Source organism: Aedes albopictus, chromosome 2 (genome assembly GCF_035046485.1).
Source record: "Aedes albopictus strain Foshan chromosome 2, AalbF5, whole genome shotgun sequence".
Classification (NCBI taxonomy): domain Eukaryota; kingdom Metazoa; phylum Arthropoda; class Insecta; order Diptera; family Culicidae; genus Aedes; species Aedes albopictus.
In genome coordinates this window covers 432,064,749-432,085,264 of record NC_085137.1, presented here as the reverse complement: position 1 = coordinate 432,085,264, position 20,516 = coordinate 432,064,749, and positions in this window count along the sequence as shown.

Sequence of the window (20,516 nt, the reverse complement as noted above, 5' to 3'; positions counted from 1 at the left end):
TACGAAAGTAAGGTTCTTGTACCAAGGCCACTTGGGCTGTACCATTTTGCATAAGTCTGCAAAGATTGATCGTTGTTGTTCTTTATGCTGAAGATTGATCTGAGCTATCTTAACCGTAGCCACTACCCAAACTAGGTAAGATTAAACTCTTCGCAACAACAGCACAACAAAGAACAGCAACAATGAAACCAAATCGGTATCGATTGGAAAACGCCAAAGGCGAGGATACACAGAATACACTGTGTAAATCGCGTAATGCGAAACCATATAGGTGAAAATTTAAACTAATTAACAACATCTTCATAATCCCGCCCTTATTTACCCTCAAGTGAAACTAAAGAAGGGCAGCTGATTGTCTCGGAGAAACACAAGGTCCACTGCACCATTGCTCCGGTTAGCGCAGTAAGGGCTACATACTGTGGAGGGCGCCCTGGTACTCCACAGGCTCCGTTAGCGGTTAGGTTTTTATTAGACCCCCCCCCCTAGCCATTCATTCCTAGGCACGGTAAGCATAAAGCCGCATCACACCATGAATTAGGGGTCACCTGTTGGTGGATTCTTACCACCGGAACAGGCGGTCCGTAGTGTTATTCTTAGCCAATTGAGACAATCGCTACCGACACTACACAGCTATCTAGGCTGATCGAGAAAAGAAGTTAATATTGATGATCAACTTCATACGGACTCGAACAGCCGCGAAAATTATTATTAGAAAGTAACAACATAGCCACCAATAAAATGAAAAAGTTATAGAATACATATTAAAAATGGACCAATTTACTAAAAAATCGTGAAAAAAATTAAATCGCTATAATTTTGTCTCTTGTTAAAAATATCAAGTTAAGTCAAATGTTTTTCAGAGTTCATTATATAAGTCATAAATGGTCAAAATTTCATTTTAATCGGTTCATTGAATCCGGAGATATAACAGCTCAAAGTTGGCTATAGGATAATTTTACCTTTTTCAAGAATATTTATAACTTCGTGGAGAATGGCCCGATCTTTTTCAAATTTGAACCACTGATGTACAACTAGTTGATGCACTCACAGTAAAAATTTGAGAATATTTAATGCACCTTTCGAAAAGTTACAGCTAGTTGAACATTTTTTGAAAAGTGAAAATTTTGCTTGTCCCGATCATTTTGTCTATCCCCTGTAATAACGGAAAATCGCCTGATCAATTTCGACTGAAAGATATTCCTATTTGCTCCAGGCAGTTATTGGCAATGATCGTAAAACAATCCCTAGTTAGCAGTGTGAAAGAATGTGTAAAAATCACTGTTATTCTGAATTTTCCGAATAAAATAAAAAGATCTTTTGATTTTTAACTTATTCAGTAGAAGTTTGGAAAACATAATCTATCTATATATATAAAAATGAGTTTGAAGTCCCTTTGAGGCAACAAAACTCAAGAATGGATGAACCGATCGGCATGACTCTTGCACGGTTCAGTTCGTAATCGTGATGGCTGTGTTTATCTGTACAAAACGTTACGAAAATTCAACTTAAAAGAAGAGCAATTGTAAAATTACTGAAAGTCTTTTTAGCGGGGAAGAAATTCAAAACGATCGCGATAAAACCAATCTAGAGTGCGGTGCCAAAATGAGCCCACAACAGTTGTCAAACAATCACAACCAAAATGGCAGTACAATGTCTGCCGGGACAGCTAGTATATGATAGTTTCTTCAATTTGTTAACGACTTCTTAGTGAAAATTATGGTAAATATTTTTAAAAAAATAAACATTACACAAAACTCCCCCTGCGTTGCATGCACTCTTATTGACGTAAGGATAGATTCAAACGGTTGAGTTTGTTCCATATAATTGTTGAAGGTGTATGTTCTGATTCTGTCAGTGTTTTCGATAATTGGCCTATTTTGAAGGATCCTCCACGAAGTGCATACATGTTGAAAGACTTAACAAATTTGACAGAAAAGTTTGAAAAGCATTGACATGAAAGCCAATCAGCCCACTTCATGGACTAAGCCAAATCTCGAAAACACTGACAGAATCAAATCATACATCTTCAACAATTATATGGAACGAACTCATCTTACGTCCATAGCTGTGCATGCAACTCACGAGAATGACATCTACATCATGTGACTTTTCCTTCTCCCCACTAACAAACAATACTTCGCGTGACAGACGTGGAAAAGCAAAGGTGATCTCCGACTCTAGTAAGCAACGCACATTACACTAACATTCCTTCCTTTCCTCGATGATCGTAAGGAAGAAGCCGGCGCCGTTATTGACTTAATAATGCTCATGCTAACGTTCATTCTCATGTTCAAATTGCGGGACACCTTGGCCTATTTCAATACTAATTCTCACGAAAAGATCCTGGATCGTCTGGGAATCGAACCTGTTATCCTGGTTATGGTCCTGTTGAATATTCACACGTTTACTGCTTAGAACCAGAACACATACACACTGCGGAGCTAGAAGCTAAAGAACCCACAATCCCGTACATCAACGTACATCCGATAAGTCCCTTAGACAAAATATTCGCGCTACACCGCTGACTGACACCAATCGCATAATTCCTTGCCTCGAGTTGGATAACGCCCCATCGCATTAGCTTCGGAGAACGTCAGACTATTTAGTGACTAGGCGGCAAGTGTGACAGTAATAAAATTCCATCGCTGCGCCATCGCAATTCGGAGAGTTCATTTCCGAGGCCCCAAAAGCCTCCCGCTGCTTCTGCTGTTGCGACCGACAACGTTATATGTTCCGTACGTTGTGCAATGGATCAACTCCTCTCGGCAGATATCACTGCTGCTTGCTAGTAGAATACGTGGTATCGGTCGTACACCACCGAGATCGAATAGGCTGGCGGTAGTGACGACGTCGCAGTCGTCGTCGGGGACAAGGACGACTACCCGACCACGGCAGGCATAGAATATTAAGTGCGCATTTTCTTCCGGGCAATGCCGACGACGATGACTATGTCGACTCTATGGTAACACCAGCAGTGGGAATTTCTCTGCGAAGGTGATAAATTAAAACAGATCTCCCCCATTAGCTATTCCGGTTTCATAATCTCATCCCGGAATGAGGCGGCCGGCAGCTGACTCTTGCCATGGCTCGAGCCCGGTGCCCTGATGCTGCTGTATTTATTTAGGCCAAACGGAAATATTTTGTATCCTTTCGCACTTGGCTCTGCCGGTCCAGTCGCCACCGTTGCAAGCCGGCGGCGGTTCGCTCCCACTGACTGCGACAGTGACAGTGAATTGCTTCGGTTGGGTGTATTTTATGTAGCGGGGTCGCCTATTTTTGGAGATCGTTATACGGTGGTTGGCTTGTTCTCGTCATATTGATTATCGCAGTTTGCATTGTTGCAGTATAAAAGAATGAAAAATTCTTCAGTGAAGGCCCTGTCCATAAACTACGAAGACTTCTAATGGGGACGGGGGGTCTGGCCAAAGTCTACGCTCCTAACAAATTCCGACAATTTTGTACGAACAAAAGTCTACGAGGGGCAAGAGGGTGGGGTCTGAGGTGGTCAAAAATAAGTCTACGTAGTTTATGGACAGCGCTTAAAGCTCTATTGCTTTGGATGTTAGAAATCATCTAATTTGTCAAGCCCAAGGTCTCAAAATTGAAGCCTTGTTGTCACTCAGCCAGCAGTCCTCCAGCACCCGATCAGAAGTCAATACTTGGATACTAAGAATTGTTAAACACTTTGTACATACATAATGAGGAATCTATTATATTCCTTGCATACCAGAACCTATCAGTCTTTGAAAAGTTTGTATATACATGGATCCGTGAGCCAATTTGATTTCCTTCGCACTGAGTTACCTAAGTATGATTAAATGTAAAAAAAAAAAATATGCAGAGTTTTTTTTATTTGAAACTTGTACACTTGAAACTTGTGACCAAAATGTTTGGGATAGGCAACTTTTTTTTCCCACAAAAAAGTTTACATCCTGTAACTTTTCATAGAGTGCATTAAAAAATCTTAAATTTTGACTGGTCGATATATTATATGTACATCATTGGTACAATTTAAGCTCGATTGGTTAACCTTTCACGAAGTTAGAACCGTTCTCGTAAAACACTATTTCTAACAACTTATTTTTGAACTGTCATATTTCGGAAACCAGTGAACCGAATTGAATGAAATTTTGTACGTTTATTAATAATACATTAATGCTTAACAAGTCATAAAAACATAGGAACTTTTGGAGCGTTGAAAAAAGTTATCATGGATTGATACTTTTTGGATCTTTCTAGAAACAATGTATTTTTTTTTTACATAAATGCCATTAAATTTGAGTTTTGATATCTAAAGATTTTCTACTTCTGTTCTGGAGTTATCTCTAGTGAGATGTATTAGAGCCTATTTGGATTAAAGGAAGAACACATTTAGTCATATTTGTTTAGTATTGTAAATTTGACTTATTTTCCTCTATATTGGTAAAAATCTCAAAGCAGTATAACTTTCTTCATCGTGAAAAAGTATCGCATTTTATAACGTCGTATCAAGTGCCAATATATTGTTGATAAACGTTAAAAATTTCATTCAATTCGGCTCACTAGTTTTCGAGACATGACAGTTCAAAAATAAATTGTTTGAAAAATAGTGTTTTATGAAAAGGGTTCTAACTTTGTAAAAGATTAACCAACCGAGATCAAATTTAAACCAATGATGTAGGTTGATGAACAGTCAAAATTTGAGATTTTTTGATGCACTCTATGAAAAGTTACAGCATGTTGAACTTTTTTGTGAGAGAAAAAACATAGTTGCCTATCCCAAACATTTTGGCCACTCCCTGTACACAGAAAGAAATTCTGGAAACTACACGGGACGTAAAAATTGCAACGTTTGAATTTCTATTTAATTTCATTCGATTTCACATCAAAGAATTTCTTGTAAGCAAAATTGTAAGCAAGCTCCATATTGCAGACCACCTGTAATTTTACAATCCGATGGAGAATTGTGTTGAAAGCGATGGAGGTCATTTTGTTACAGCGAACTCGATGTAACAATTTTTAACTGTGTAGAATCTATTTTAGGTCGATGAAAAATGAAAATTCGAGAAAAAAAAGCTCGAGGCATTTGATCATCCCTCCCAACTAACAAAAGCAGCTGCATAACAGCTTATGAAGCACACGTCTTTGGAAGAAAGCTCCTTTAAACTCTTATCCAGGAAAAATGTTAGTTGGGTGGGAAAATTTTGAAAGTAGAAGTCAGCATTCTACAGAAAAATAAGTTGTTGTGGTAAAAACATGCTGTGAAACTGGCAACACGGGCTAATAACAGAAGAAGAGAGTAGTGAAGTTGAATACAGTTGGTAGGAAGTCGCTTCTAAGAAAGGCGTTAATTAAACACCAAAACGTATGTATATATTTGTTAGAACGTAAAATATGCTTAATAAATAATAATGAATTCCAGCATTGAAGCTGCAAACATGAATGCTGCTGTAAATAATTGGTGTACTCGTCGAAGTTGATTTTCCTCCCCATCATAAGAAAAAAAAAATCGAAGATTTTTGTAACATTGATTTGACATGTAACAACTAACAAGTATGACATCTAACATAGATCCGCGATAAACATTTCTCTAAGGGATTTTTTTTTTCAATCCTTCAAATACCGTCGTTGGAGGTGAGAATTGTTCAATTGTTCATTGTTCAATAACTTTTGTTTCTTTGAATGAGAAAGCTCTTTGGTCACTGAAATATGATCTTTAGTAATGCATGCAAAATGATGAAAAAATATTTGGAGTTTTTAAATTTTCCTCAAAACTACAAATGTATGAAAATTGTCCCATTCTCACCCCTTCGAGAGGGTGAGAATGGGTCAAGGAAACCAAATTTGTTCCGCATTGACAATTAAGCAAGTTAGTAAAGTTCCGGTCAAGGTTGATGCCACTTACCAATAATACATTATATGATGGATATGAGTTTGAGTTTCTAAAAAGTATCAATTCTCTTAAAAGTGTGATGTTTCATCGAGCCTCAAAAGTGGCATTTTAGAAGGGCCTTATTTTCTAGCTTTTTTCGACGATTTATTCAAAATTAACTAATTGCCCTAGAAATCTACTTTTTTGAAAGGAACTGCTAGCAACTAACCTGATGCCACCATAAAATATGTAATTCGATTTTCGCAGTATTTGATGAAATATTTTTGATAATGTTTTGACCCAATTTCGTCCCTCTGACCCATTGTCGCCCTTAGCGACGGTAGGGGAAGGTGGGGTAATATGCACCCCCTAAGGAAACGTGGCCCTATAACTAAGATTAAGATGATTTTATGGGTGTCTTGCGTAATGAAAGTTAGTTTACTTATTCATCTAAGAGACGTCAACTTTTGGTCCACGTAATATCAATTTTACCAAATCAAATTAACAATTTAAAAAAGTGTTACGTTTTGGGTGCTGACAAACTGTTGGGGGTAAAACGCACCTTAAGGTGGGGCAATACGACCTCTGGCATTTCCCGCTTTGAGTTCTAATAAAATACCAGGCGGCTCCATCTTACTATTTACGGCAGCAAATGGAAGGTGTAGGAGGCGGATGGTAGTTAATAGGTTGATTCCATATAATCGGCGCGCAATCGCTTAAATTGCGTGCGCTTCAAATTAGACAATCTTTCCAAATTTGGAAAATCATCGTTTTCCACGCTTTTCATTCGAGTATGTTTGTCATTCTTGGGCTTGTTCGGCACATTTTTACGTCAAGTTTGCTTGCATCTGACGAAACTTCACCTATATAGTGAAATAGCGTGAGGGCGTTTTGCCCCGGGGGTGCGTATTACCCCAAGTTACCCTATCATCAAATATCTTCGAGGACATCATTTCTATCCAACAAACCGTTTTTGAGGTAATTATTCTGAAAAAAAAATCATGTGCCTTTTTCAAAAGTTAGGTGAAGAATACAATGAAACATATAGCCCATTTTACTGGCACTTTACCAGATTTGCTGGTATGTCTGAAACATACTGGAAAAACTTGTAATAAGAAGGCACGAAATGTTGCTAATTGACAAATTGAGAGATGCAATTTGTGAAAAAATTCGCGTTCTGGTGGGATTCGAACCCATGACTACGTATTTGCTAGACCGGCGCTATAACCAACTAAGCCACAGAACAGGTAAAGTGTAGAATTAGCATTTAAGTTAAAATACACGTTAATAAAAATGAAAAAAAAAACACAGAACAGGTAATGGTTCTGCGTCCGACCGCGCTGAGCACTCGACGCATACTAATTAGGCACCAGCAAAACAAACTGCCTGGTGGCTAGGTATGCGGAGTACGAGAGTAAGTCTCAGCTTCATAAAAATAATTCGCTCTCACTTGCAGTTAGTGGGCACAAACAGGAGTGTGTTGTGGATTGGCATCTAAGCCGAAAAGAGAGATGAGTTTGTGAAATAGGAGTGTTCATGGTGCGGCTTCGGAGTCAGTTTGGCTTTCTATTCCGCATAACCATTACCTGTTCTGTGGCTTAGTTGGTTAAAGTGCCGGTCTAGCAAATACGGAGTCGTGGGTTCGAATCCCACCAGAACACGATTTTTTTTCACAAATTTCATCTCTCAATTTGTCAATTAGCAGCATTTCGTGCCTTCTAATTACAATTTTTTCCAGTAGGTGAAGAATATTGCAAAATAAGTAACATGAAAAACATTTTCAGATAGAAGCTTATACAGGGGGTGGCCAATATGTTTGGGATAGGCAACTTTTTTTCTCTCACTAAAAAGTTCAATAATATGTAGCTTTTCATAGAGTGCATAAAAAATTCTCAAATTTTGACTGTTTGTCAACCTAATATATGTACATCATTGCTACAAATTTGATTCGATTGGTTAATTTATTACGAAGTTACAACCGTTCTAGAAATAACCCTATTTTTAGACAACTTATTTTTGAACTGTCATATCTTAGATACCAGTGAACCGAATTGAATGAAATTTTGAACGTCTTTTGCTGAGGTTGACATAACTAAAAAATATATATATATAGGGTCTTGTACCATTTGGGCAGGTGTACCTATTTTGGGCACTTGCCGCTATAACTAAGTCAATTTTAAACCGATTGATTTGAATTTTTGTACAGAGTTAGATTCTATACGTGCCTAACTCTATACAAAATTTCAAATCAATCGGTCTGAAATTGACTTAGTTATAGCGGCAAGTGCCCAAAATAGGTAAACCTGCCCAAATGGTACAAGACCCTATGTGACAATGTTTGCGCTATTAAAAATGAAATATAATTTTGTAATTTTCATTGGGGTGTAATGAAAATATTTATCCAAGGATAAGCAAGCTTGTTAATTTAGGACCTTGAGTTGATCGGAGATTGCTTCTGAAATTTAAAAATAATTTCTCAAAGAATAATGTACAAACAGTTATTTGTATGAGACTCTTGGGTGAAATATATTTAACAATCATTCTCTGGAATTATTGCAGGAACTCTTCTTATGAATTTAGCAAAACTTTCTGCAAATATACAGGGGATAGACAAAATGATCGGGACAGGCAAAATTTTCACTTTCCAAAAAATGTTCAACTAGCTGTAACTTTTCGAAAAGTGCATCAAATGTTCTCAAATTTTTACTGTAAGTTCTTCAACTAGTTGTGTATCAGTGAACAAAATTTGGAAAAGATCGGACAATTCTTCACGAAGTTATAAAGATTTTTAAAAAAGGTAAAATTATCCGATAGCCAACTTTGAGCTGTTATATCTCCGGATTCAATGAACCGAATGCAATGAAATTTTGTCCATTTATGACTTATATAATGAGCTATGAAAAACCATTGACTTAACTTAACATTCTTAACACAGAAGAAAGTTATAACGATTAGATTATTTTTCTAAAAAAATACCAAATTATCCAAAACATCAACATCGTTTCAAAATTCAAGATGCAAATTATAGTTCATTTAGTTTCCCTCTAATTGACTTATATATAAATGCGTTTTGAAGGAAAGTAACAACATAGCCGCCAATAAATTGAAAAAGTAATGGGATGCATATTAAAAATAGACCAATTTACTAAAAAATCGTGAAAAAATAAAATCGCTATAACTTTTTTGCTTGTTAAAAATTTCAAGTTAAGTAAAATGTTTTCCAGACTTCATTATATAAGTCATGAATGGTCAAAATTTCATTGTAATCGGTTCATTAAATCCGGAGATATAACAGCTCAAAGTTGGCTATCGCATAATTTTATCTTTTTCAAAAATCTTTATAACTTGGTGAAGAATTGTCCGATCTTTTCCAAATTTTGTCCACTGATACACAACTAGTTGAAGAACTTACAGTAAAAATTTGAGAACATTTAATGCACTTTTCGAAAAGTTACAGCTAGTTGAACATTTTTTGGAAAGTGAAAATTTTGCCTGTCCCGATCATTTTGTCTATCCCCTGTACCTTCAGAATTTTTTTAAGTTTTCCCAGGAATTCATCTAAAAATTTCTCAAGAAATTCCTCCAGACGTTTCTTTAGATATTACACAAGCTACTCCTTTTTTAGATTCCATTCCTGCAGAAATTTTTTAACAGATAGGAGAGGAGTTCCTTCAGCGATTCATTCACAAGTTTCATAGAAAATTCTTCCAGTTATTTTTTCAGCAATTCCAAAAGAGATTCTTGCAAGAAGCTCTTCAGAGGTTCCGCCGGGTATTCATCCCGAAATTTCTTTATGAATTCCTTCTGTTATTCAGATTTTTTATGGTCGGAATCCCTCGAAAGGCTCCTTTAGAAATTTCTCTGTATATTCTTCCAACCTTCAGGGTTGTTTTTAAAACCTCCTCTGCGGAATATCCTCAAGATATTCTTCTAGAAGACCTTCCAGATGTTCCTCCACGGGTTGCACCATAAACTTCTCTTGAAATTTATTGAGACCGTGAATGGATTGGGAGGGTTCGACTGAATGGGATAGTTATGCTACGGAAACGGCTAAGCAGTCTCGAGGAAATCAAACGATACTAAATATTTGATTTTACCCAACGTTTCAACTTTTTTGGTCTTCTTCGGGGGTTCTGGAAGGTTTATTGTATAGTTTTTTGTACTTTGAAATTAATGAATCTAACTTACATTCGCTATTATCGTTTTCCGTCAAATTTTCTGCATAGAACTGTCGGGGTCTGGTTAACTATTTTGTACATCGAGCTAAAACAAACATACATTAATATCTTGGTCAATTACACATATTTGTTTGGACGTTACGTGGTGAATTAGTGATTCGTAACTAATTTTTAATTTCTCGTCACTAAATTCTTCCACATGGTTTAGGCATTGTTTAGTTTTCTGTTTGCAACTGTTAAATTGAAAATGGTGGGTTTTGTCTCTATTACCGTCGATGAAGCTTTTCTGCAATAGTGTGAAGGATGGCTGCGTACGTTGTGCTTAAACTACACACGTCGGTGTGATGATTCACAGTGTTGGGTGTATTTGTGATGTGGCACGTCCATAATAAGGGGAGATTGTGTGTTTTATCACTTCTGTCAATTACTTGTGTGTTGTCTAAGTCAAATCTATGGTTGTGGTCAATACAATGTTCAATTAATGCTGTTTTCTCTCTTAATGCTATCATTTCTGTGTCTGTGTTTGTATGTCCTGATACTAATAGGTGATCTCACTTATTGATGTGCGTATTATGACCATACAATCTTGTTTTGAGTTTGTTTTGAGTCATTCCTACATACGATTGGGGGCAGTTCTTGCACTGAATTTTGTAAATGATCTTACTGTGCTCTGTTTTGTTTACAGGATCTTTAACCCTAGTGTGAAAACTCTTCACCGTTGAATTTGCCTGCATGTGATCGTGATATCTCCATAGTCGTGAGCCTCAATGTTTATGATCCGTTCTGACAGACCGTGAACATATGCGATGGAGCGGTACGATTTTTGTTGTTGTTCATCGATGTTGGAGATGTTTTCTAGCTGGTGGTGATCGGACGGAATTTTCGGTTTAACACGTAACGTCCAAACCAATATGTGCAGTTGACCAAGATATTAATGTATGTTTGTTTTAGCTCGATGCACAAAAAAGTTAACCAGACCCCGACAGTTCTATGCAGAAAAGTTGACGAAAAACGATAATAGCTATTGTAAGTTAAATTCATTAATTTCAAAGTACAAAAAACTATACAACAAACCATCCAGAACCCCTGACGAAGCCCAAACAAGTGGTCGAAACGTAGAGTAAAATCAAACGATTTCCTCGAGACTGCTTAACCGTTTCCTTAGCATATTTATTGAGACCTTTCGTCAGGGATTCTTTCAGATTTTTTTCAATGTACTTTGCAGGAATCCTTTCAGAGATTCTTTGAAGGGTTTCTTAAGAAATCGCTTCTGACAACTGTTTGAAATTTTTGAGAATATCCCTTGCTGACATTTATGAAAACATCCTTAAACTATTTAAAAAGACTTTCTGAAATTTCAGAAGGAATCCATGAAAAAAGTTCTAAAAGAATCCTTGGAGGATTATTGAGAATATTTTTTTTATGTAATTCCTGTAGAAACCTCTGGAAGATCATCTAAAAGAATCCCAGGTAAATTTTTGAAGTAATTATAGATGCAGTTGCTGAATTCATGGATAAATTTTTAAAAACACTTCTTCAAGAAGTCTTCGAGGAATTTGTATAGTAATATATTAATAAATATTTAAAAATGTTCCTGGAGAAATCCGTAACAAAAATTCATGGAGGATCTCTGAAAGACTTCCCAAAGGAATTCCTGAAATATTGTCTCAAGAAACACAATTGCTAAAAAAAATCTCATGAGAAAGGAATTCCTATTTAAGTTTAAAGGAAATAATAATGAATAAATTTCTGAACTCAACGAAGAATCCGAGTGAAAATTCTCAAAAGTTTCCTAGAGATCCAGGAAAAGTTTTTGTTGGAATACATGGAGGAATACCCGAAGGAACTCCAAAAGGAATCCGTGTATGAATTCCTGCGAATATCTCCGAAAGAATATCTGCTGGAGTCTCAAAAAATTATGTTAACTTGTGGAGGAATTCATGCCATTCCATAAAAAATCTATTGTGGAATCCCGATTTTTCGCGCACATTGGTTGGTGTGGAGAACAAGAAATTAGCCAACGCATATAATTAATTCCTGTTCCTGGAGTTATTTATGAAGGGTGAACTTCAAAAAAATTCTTCTCGCTTTCAGGAAGTAGGAGGCTTTATAAAAGTGTTATATACACAAATTTCAGAAGTCCCATATGGGGGAAGCTCCAAGGTTGAAAATGAAAATTTCTATGCGACCAAATTTGAGGACTTTCTATGGAATCCATGGATCTATTATCGAAGGTTATCTTTAGAAATTCTTTGTAAAATTTATGGAGGAGCTTGAGGCATCCTGAAAAAAATTATAATGGGTTAATTGGAAGATTTTCTAAACAAATCCCTGGAGAATGTGGATCTGGATCAGAAATCGAATCATCTGTCATCAGATAGGCAATTCATAGCCTCAATTGTTAGGTTAACTGAAGTTTGTTCGGGAATCTGCCGAGGGAATTGTAAAGAAGCCACCAAAAAAATCGACGAATATCCTCCAAGTATGTCATTTTATTATTCTGAAGCGCAGTTCGCTTGATTGCATAACTTGTAGGCGTTATCTAATAGGATTGAGACACTGTGCTGTGAAAGTTCTTTTTTTTTTAAGGAAGGGAAACGGCCTTTTCAACCCGTTTCTGTTCTAGCGATGGCTATGAACACGTGAATATACATGAGTTGTATATGTAGCGAGCAGAGAGAAAATATATAGAATGATACAAAGTAGGGGGGGGGGCATATAGCCGAGGCGGTAAACGCACGGGTATTCAGCATGATCATGCTGAGGGTGACGGGTTCGATTCCCGGTCGGTCCAGGATATTTTTGTAAAGGAAATTTCCTTGACTTCCTTGGGCATAGAGTATATTCGTGCCTGTCACACGATATACACATGCAAAATGGTCATTGGCAGAGGAAGCTCTCAGTTAAAAACTGTGGAAGTGCTCATTGAACACTAAGCTGAGAAGCAGGCTTTGTCCCAGTGAGGACGTTACGCCAAGAAGAAGAAGAAGAAGAAGAATGATACAAAGTTGGAGGAAAGGGACGGGCCAGGGATTGAACCCAGGACCTTCTGCATATAAATCAGAAGTGGTAGCCACTAGATCACCAAGCCCGTCTTGTCTGTACCCATACTAAATTCGTGTGAAAAATAGCATAAAAATCTGTATTCAATACATATTAAATACATGAAAATTTCCTTCAAAATGCAATCTACACGTATGCACGAAAATTCTGTATATATGGCTTTCCTGTCTGGAGGTCTTACACTAAAACCTCCATTTAGGTAATGAGTCGGGACTGCCTAAATAGAATTTTTACCTAAATGGATTCATTACCTAAATGGATTCAGTTTATTACCTAAATGGAATACAAGGTCGCAAAGACGTTCAACAAGGGAGAGTTACTAGGAGATTAAAAGGAGATTATGCGGAGTTTCAGATGGCTTTCAATGAGTTTCAGGAGGGGATGGGTTTCAGGAGAGGAGGGGCTTCAGGGGCGTTTTCGGGGGTTTTGGAGGGTCTTAGATCAGAATTGCCATTCAAATGACTAGCTGGGCACGAAACACGAAAAACCTTGCGAAAAACCCTGCAAAATTCCGCCAGACAGAAAAATTATTGAATGTCGGGTCAATTTTTATCGTATGTTGGGCCATTGTTGGACCAACATCGAACAACTGTTGAGTATATATTGGGTTTGGTGGCCAAAATAAAAACAGGTGAATGATAGGTTGATGTCGGGTTTGACGTCATCAATGCTGGAGCTGATATCAATGGAATGATGGAAGGATGGTTGATTATCTCAATTTCAGCTGGAAATGACGCTGGATACTGGCACTTTTCAATACTGCCTGGGGGGGGGGGGGGTTAGGGGGCAATATTGCACCCAACCCCCCTCCCCCCATACCCACCCCCTAACACCACTCACTACTTCTTTCCCATAAATCAGTCTTATACCTAATCTTAAGTACTCCAACTGATTTGAATACAATCAAATTCCATTTAGGTAACGTTACCTAAATGGAGGGACCTAAATAGATTTTACCTAAATGGATCCTACCTAAATGGAGGTTTGAGTGTAGTAGCGTTTCAAAGGGACTAAAAAAGTTTCTGGAGGTCTTAGGTTTCATGGAACGCCCTTGAAAACCCTAGAAGCGTTCTTTAAATTGTATCAAACACCCTGTACACGTCTCGGAGCGCCCTTAAAACAATCCTGAAACTCATACAAATTCTATGCAATGTCTCAGAAATATTTTAACACAGGTATACTCAAAAAATCGAGCAGCTGAATACTACTGTGGCTACAGGCTGAGCCAAGTCACTGATTAACTCACAGTCTAAATTTACCTTTCAACTCAGGTCCAGCGTATGCGTGAGGTGTTTTCCGTTTAATATGACGCCAACAAGTACGTAACCCTACTTCAGTAGGCACGAAAGGTTGGAGTTATTTACCGAGTCGGAATTGAATATTCTGAAAAAGCATCTGCCGTGGGTTGTAATTAACAACACGAGAGATCGCATCTCGCATTAACGGTACAGAATATAGCAACACGTATTTGAGTTCATCCGCCCATATTCGTCATTACTTTGTTCGACCCACATTTCTATTGCATTTTTCACTTAATTATGCACCACGCACCAGCAAGCGCAATGGCTTGAGTCCGTGTCAATCTTTCAATGTGCCTTCAACGTACATCATTAGTGATAATGGCTCATAATTCTTTTTAATTGAAATTTAATCCGATTACCACCGCACATCGAGACATAGCCATCGAGCCCGGTTGAAAACCACGCTAACCAAAGGAAACGATCATGCATTTCCGTCTATACAGCCGCGTCCAATGAATGGCAGAGCGAGGGATTTACCAGCTACGGAAAGGGAGGATAAAAAGTACCGACTCTCGGAAGCTCCAGGCTTCTCGACCAGATGGAGGACGATGCCCGGTGAAACCCGGCGAACCCCAGACGGTCAGCAAGTCGACGCGACGCGGTGTGGTCGGACCTAATAATGCGTCGTCCTTTTCGAAAGGCTTCCTACCCTTCAGGAGCATACGAAACCGGAAGACGAAAGGCGTGGAGATGATTAGACTACACTAGCGCCACCACTACTAGTAGCGCCTAGACCGGGACGAAGTAATAAATTATTTTTTATGATTTATCTGCCGTCTGCCTTTTTACGCTGTGATGCGTGTCCTGTCCGCTTGCTGCCTCGTCTTCTTGCTCGAGGGAACACTTTTGATAACACTGATCCGGTTCTGTTTTTATTCCCACACTGAGCTGCCTTAGTCTTTGTCCTCCGCGTAAGAGAGTGGCCACTACATAGCTGCTTGATGACCGGAAGTCAGTGGAAATTTCTCGCTAATTAATTAATTTTCTAGCGCTCACTGGCGAAGCCAATATCCTGCTTCCAAGGACCGAAGAGGGTACTTGCGTGAACGTTTAATAGCACTTGAAGCTCATTAACGGCCAACGGATCCGAGAGTTCCAAGTTAAACGTTGATGGATGAAAGAAACTTCGAGTGGAATTTTGATTGTATGAAGAGTATGAACTATTTTTAGGTCTAATAATCATTGGGCGTGATAAGAAAAATACGTGCAGTCAGTATAAAAACAGAGATCCGAGGTGAGACCAGTTCAATATCGTAATAGTTTAAAGGTATGTTTCATTAAAGCCTGTCCACGTTAAATTTCGGACACCTGAAAACTGCAGAATCTCGAAAATGATGTTACAAACTTCAAATAAAATACTACTCAAACATGAAGTTTAGGTCGCAGAAACACAGAAAAAAATTACATCGCTTATTTAGTTAGTTTCTGACATCAGCACATTTTGTATTCTGCTCAAAATCTGAAATTTTTAGGTCATACTTTTCAAATTAACTATAGATTATTCTCACAGTTAAGCGTTTTCGGTCATGATTTTTTGAATGCTTCTAATAACATACAATTTTGATACCAACCGAAGGAATTTCCACAATTATTATTTTAGTTGAATTATGTACAATTCAAAATTAATGAAATATAAAATTTTTCACTCATTACAGAATAGATTTACGTGATTCGATAGACTTTTGAGAATTCACTGCAATACATCAAAACATGAACATGTTTTGTTTTAGGAATGGTGATGAATCTTAAGTCGCAATTTTTGGTCGAACAGATTCATATTTTTGTCATTCCATCTCTGTTTTAGAAGGCGTTCGAAAAACCTAACTTTTCTTCGTAAATATGCGAAAAATCTTGGGAATCTTGTACCTGGTTTCAAAAACAAACTAAATGAACTAAAGTTTGTTTTCTAAATTAAGAACTCAAGTAAACAGGAAGCACCGGCGTTTGCATGTTTTTCCACTGGATTGTTTGTTTGTAATATCCATGATTTCGGACACTAAAATTTAGCGTGGCCAGGCTTTATGCAGGGATACAACATGTAGAAACGTATCTTCTAGATTTTTAAGACGCATTCTCATTTATTCATCTAGCATCCATCTTATCCTCTTATACTACTGCATCTGTGCCACAAAACTTCCCGAAGCTGCGTTTTATAGGCACTAAACATTTAAAATATTTTGGAACTTTTTGAATTTCCCAAAGATCAAACCAATTTTTTCCCAAATATTTCAAACCTATTATCAATCCTTTATCAAGTTTCAAAATTTCAAGATTCATTTTTAATAAAGGACCTCCAAATCCACAAACTGCGTAGACTCTAAAGGAGAAGGAGGTATGTATGTGTTCATTCAAATTTCTGAGGTTCATTCAAATTTTCAAAATTGTACCTGGACATGGACATATTACAGGAGTTTTCATGCGATCCAAAAGGCGATATAAGGGGTTCCAAGGGCGTTTTGGAGACGTTCGAAAGGTTTCGGAGGCGATACAGGGGTCTACGAGTTACAGAGAGTTTTCAAAGGGGTAATTCAGAGTTTCAGAGAAATTCCAGTGAATTTCAGAAGGTTTACAGGGAGTTTTAGATGAATTTTATTAAATTTCATAAGTGTTACAGGAGGTCCGTAGGGGTTTTAGTGGGTGGTCGGATAGATTTCCTGCAGTATGAAGAACTAGCATTATCGTTGATATGCACGAAAATAAAAATATTAATAAAGGAGGAATTTCCGTCTCAGCGTATCAGAGAATTTCCAGCGGGTTTAAAAGGTGTTCCAGAGAGTTTCAGGGGCGTTTTAAAGGAGGTAGGGGTTGGACGGTTGGGGGTGGAAGCTCAGGTAAAATATTATCTCCTGGGCGCCCATTAAAAACACCACCCCCGGCGAAGACTGGCGCTCGAGCCTAGCTATTTAGCACTGTAGTTGGAGGGAATTCCAATGCAGAACCCGTAGCTTCCGGGAAGGTAAGTCCAGCTCCCTGGGTTAGTGGGTTGGTGTCAGGCCCTGCGAGCCAGCGTAAAAAAGACTAGCACCGGAAAATCAACAAGAGAAGAATGCGAACCGATACCAATGGCTACGACCACAGCGACGAAAAGGGACTTGCGATTGGAAGCTCGGTACGTGGAACTGCAGATCTCTCAACTTCATCGGGAGCACCCGCATACTCGCCGATATACTGAAGGACCGCGGGTTCGGAATCGTAGCGCTGCAGGAGATGTGTTGGACAGGATCTATGGTGCGAACGTTTAGAGGTAATCATACCATCTACAAGAGTTGCGGCAACACACATGAGCTGGGAACAGCTTTTATAGTGATGGGCGACATGCAGAGGCGAGTGATCGGTTGGTGGCCGATCGACGAAAGAATGTGCAAGTTAAGGATCAAGGGCCGATTCTTCAATATTAGCATAATAAACGTGCACAGCCCTCACTCCGGAAGCACTGATGATGACAAAGACGCATTTTACGCGCAGCTCGAACGCGAGTACGACCGCTGCCCAAACCACGACGTCAGGATCATCATAGGGGATCTAAACACTCAGGTAGGCCAGGAGGAGGAATTCAGACCGACGATTGGAAAGTTCAGCGCCCACCAGCTGACGAACGAAAATGGCCTACGCCTCATCGATTTCGCCGCCTCCAAGAACATGGCCATTCATAGCACCTTTTTCCAGCACAGCCTCCCGTATCGTTACACCTGGAGATCACCACAACAAACGGAATCGCAAATCGACCACGTTCTGATTGATGGACGGCACTTCTCCGACATTATCGACGTCAGGACCTATCGTGGCGCTAATATCGACTCTGATCACTACCTGGTGATGGTTAAACTGCGCCCAAAACTCTCCGTTATCAACAACGTACATTACCAGCGGCCGCCCCGGTAGGATCTAGAGCGACTGAAGCAACCGGATGTCGCCACCGCATACGCGCAGAATCTCGAGGTGGCGTTGCCGGACGAGGGTGTGCTCGATGTGGCCCCTCTAGAGGACTGCTGGAGTACAGTCAAAGCAGCCATCAACAACGCAGCCGAGAGCACTATCGGGTACGTAGAACGGAGTCGACGAAACGATTGGGTCGACGAGGAGTGCAGAGCGGTTCTGGAGGAGAAGGATGCAGCGCAGGCGGTAATGCTGCAGCATGGAACCCGACAGAATGTGGAGCGATACAGACAGAAGCGGAAGCAGCAGACCCGTCTCTTCCGGGAGAAAAAGCGCCGCCTGGAAGAAGCGGAGTGCGAGGAAATGGAACTGCTGTGCCGTTCATATGAAACACGAAAGTTCTACCAGAAGCTCAACGCATCCCGCAAAGGCTACGTGCCGCAAGCCGAAATCTGCAGGGATAAGGACGGGAGCCTCCTGACGGACAAACGTGAGGTGATCGAAAGGTGGAAGCAGCACTTTGACGAGCACCTGAATGGCGAAGAGAATGTAGGCACGGAGGACCAAGGCAGCGGAGGAAATGACTATGTTGGTGCAGCAGAGGACGGGAACGAACCAACACCCACACTGAGGGAAGTTAAGGATGCCATCCACCAGCTCAAAAACAACAAAGCGGTTGGTAAGAACGGTATCGCAGCAGAACTCATCAAAATGGACCCGGAAAAGTTGGCCACCTGTCTGCACCAATTAGTAGTCAAGATCTGGGAAACCGAACAGCTACCGGAGGAGTGGAAGGAAGGGATAATCTGTCCCATCCACAAGAAAGGCGACAAGCTAATGTGTGAGAACTTTCGAGCGATCACCATTTTGAATGCCGCCTACAAAGTGCTATCCCAGATCATCTTCCGTCGTCTTTCACCTAAAGTAAATGAGTTCGTGGGAAGTTACCAAGCCGGTTTCATCGACGACCGGTCGACAACGGACCAGATCTTCACCGTACGGCAAATCCTCCAGAAATGCCGTGAATACCAGGTCCCAACGCATCACCTGTTCATCGACTTCAAAGCGGCATACGACAGTATCGACCGCACAGAGCTATGGAAAATTATGGACGAGAACAGCTTTCCCGGGAAGCTGACTAGACTGATAAGAGCAACGATGGACGGTCTGCAGAACAGCGTAAGGATTTCGGGTGAACTATCCAGTTCATACGAATCTCGACGGGGACTACGACAAGGCGATGGACTTTCCTGCCTTCTATTCAACATCGCCCTGGAAGGTGTTATGCGACGAGCCGGGCTCAACAGCCGGGGTACGATCTTCACGAAATCCAGCCAATTTGTCTGTTTTGGGGATGACATGGATATTATTGCTAGAACATTTGGAACGGTGGCAGAACAGTACACCCGCCTGAAACGTGAAGCAGCAAAGGTCGGACTGGTGGTGAATGCGGCTAAGACAAAGTACACTGAATTCTTTTTTTACACGACTTTTTTTATGCGATTTTATTTTGCACGATTTTTTTTACGCGATTTTCTCAAAGTGACGCGATTTTTTTACGCGATTTTGGTCATTTGCGGAGGGCAAATCGCGTAAAAAAAATTTCCTTTGGATTTTTTTTGCGCGATTTCTCGAAGTTACGCGAACTTTTTTTACACGATCTTTTTTTGCGCGAACGCATCCATCGCGTAAAAACAGAATTTAGTGTACATGCTGGTAGGTGGGACTGAGCGAGACAGGACAAGCCTTGGCAGCAATGTTACGATAGACGGGGATACTTTCGAGGTAGTAGAAGAATTCGTCTACCTCGGTTCCTTGCTAACGGCTGACAATAACGTGAGCCGTGAAATACGAAGGCGCATCATTAGTGGAAGTCGTGCCTACTATGGACTCCAGAAGAAACTGCGATCAAAAAAGATTCACCCCCGCACCAAATGTACCATGTACAAGACGTACAAGACAAGGAGGACCTGCTAGCACTCGGAGTCTTCGAGCGACGGGTGCTAAGGACGGTCTTCGGCGGCGTTCAGGAGAACGGTGTGTGGCGGAGAAGGATGAACCACGAGCTCGCTGCACTTCACGGCGAACCCAGCTTCCAGAAAGTGGCCAAAGCCGGAAGGATACGATGGGCAGGGCATGTTGCAAGAATGCCGGACAACAACCCTGCAAAGTTGGTGTTTGCTAACCATCTGGTTGGTACAAGAAGGCGTGGAGCGCAGAGAGCACGATGGGCGGATCAGTTGGAAC